This window comes from Poecilia reticulata, linkage group LG11 (assembly GCF_000633615.1).
Source record: "Poecilia reticulata strain Guanapo linkage group LG11, Guppy_female_1.0+MT, whole genome shotgun sequence".
In the NCBI taxonomy this organism is placed as follows: Eukaryota; Metazoa; Chordata; class Actinopteri; order Cyprinodontiformes; family Poeciliidae; genus Poecilia; species Poecilia reticulata.
In genome coordinates this window covers 17918678-17920540 of record NC_024341.1, presented here as the reverse complement: position 1 = coordinate 17920540, position 1863 = coordinate 17918678, and the positions used below count along the sequence as shown (strand labels likewise).

Below are 1863 nucleotides of genomic sequence, written 5' to 3'. Positions count from 1 at the left end.
ATTACTAAAATAATCGTTTACAACAGCCCTAATAATGTCACAGTTGTTGTTTTAAAACCATTTTAATCAACATGTTTCCTACCTGATGGTCCTCCTCCATAATACTGGGATTCATCTGCAAMAAATGGTTACATTTGTTTATATAAAGCTGAAAATGTTCACCAATCAATTTACTTTATAGACTCAAGAGAGAAAATATTTATATTTATGTTAATTTATACTCAAATTTAAAGCTTTTATTTAAATCTGGCTGTTAGAGGCAACATGGTCATCTGAACTCTGATTTTAATGCAACATCTTTTAGTGGAAATTTACTTTTTTTTTATTTGATTTTCATGCAGATTTATGATTTTTTTTAAAAAATCCTTTTAGTGTTCCTACTTTTTATCTTAGTGAAGAAAATCTAATAAACACACTTTAAGCATAAGTTTTTATTTCTGAACAGCTCAGTTTCTTATTCAAACTGTGTAGAAATTCCTTATGATTTATTATTGCTTTTCTTTTAGGGTGGAAATTCGTGACCTGCTCAACTTTTTTCTTAGAAAAATAATAAATATTATTTTGGATTTCTGCTCCAGACCCAAAAGCAGAAATGTTTAATCATGTCTTTAAACTTGCTGTTTAGAGCCCAGATTCAGCTATCATGAGGAAATAAATGTTTTTAACAAATCTGAGCATCTTTTACAAAACTAGGCAGAATAACTGGCAAAAACAAAAGCAAAGAACTTTTCAACATTTCTAACACTCAGTTGCTACACAGATGCCTGAGTTTGCTATCCTAGGGTTCGTTCACACTGCAGCCTGAATGACTCAATTCCGATTTTTTTGAAGTAATGCGACCTGTATCTGATCTTTTCATGGCAGTGTGAACAACACAGGTCGGATTCTTTTTCGAATGTGACCCATATCCGATACGTATCCGATTCAAATGCGACTTAACGTCCATGTTGCATTCATCCGAACTGAACGTCACTGTTTCTCAGCAAAGCTCACTATTCTGCCTGATACGCGCAAGTGGGAAGAAAATCAACAACCATGACGAACTATATGAGGATTAAGTTGTTAATGTGCTGCTCCGGCCAGACAACAACTTCAAATACGTAAGCTAAGCTCCACCGTTAGCCTCCATGTTTACTTCAGCAAACACTGAGCTCTTCTTCTTCTTATGGCGGTTGGCAGAACACTAAGAACGCTGACGCTATTGCGTCCTCTGCTGCGCATGCGGGACACTTTTAGGTCGTTTGCCCGTTCACACTGCAGAACTCATACAGGTCGCATTTACTGGCAGTGTGAACAGCCCTGGAAAAAATAAATCGGAATTGGGTCACTTCAGACTGCAGTGTGAAAGCACCCCTAGTTTAAATGATATTGAAGTTTTTTTTATTTATTTTTAAATGCTATTGTTTTCTCTGGTTTACCAAAGAACAACAAAGTTTTTCATGTTTAAAAAGACAAAAAACTCCAAAGCCGATTTCTTCATCACTGATGTTAACCGTCCATGGCATTTATATTTCAAACTTTAAAGAAAAGGAAAATACATATTTAAATAGTCATATGTTTATTACCAGCTCTAAATGAGAGTTAAACTGCAGTCTGACTGAGCCTAGTTATAGCAGAACAACGTGGTTCATGTGAAAACAGTGATTTTAACTTTATAGCTGAAATTGCTGAATTTACAGTCAATCAGATTCAGTTTTAACATCTTAAAATATTTGGTATTAACCTGGTTTATTTTCCTTAAGCCTTCTTTTAATAAACCTGATTACATTCAGAGCTGCTTCCTTTTTTGAATCCCTGAATGGGATCTTTTAGCTGAAGAAACAAAATAATAGTAATAACAACACACTTTTGGTTCCATCTTGT

General features: G+C 34.5%; 1 long non-coding RNA gene across 1 annotated transcript in view; it reads right to left on the bottom strand.

Moving 5' to 3' along the window:
- Positions 1–82: 82 nt before the first annotated feature.
- Positions 83–1863, bottom strand: part of LOC103472603 (uncharacterized) — a 7165-nt gene continuing 5384 nt past the window's right edge. Inside the window, exon 4 of the long non-coding RNA XR_534898.2 lies at positions 83–115. This is a non-coding gene — a long non-coding RNA (uncharacterized LOC103472603). The remainder of the gene's footprint in view (positions 116–1863) is intronic.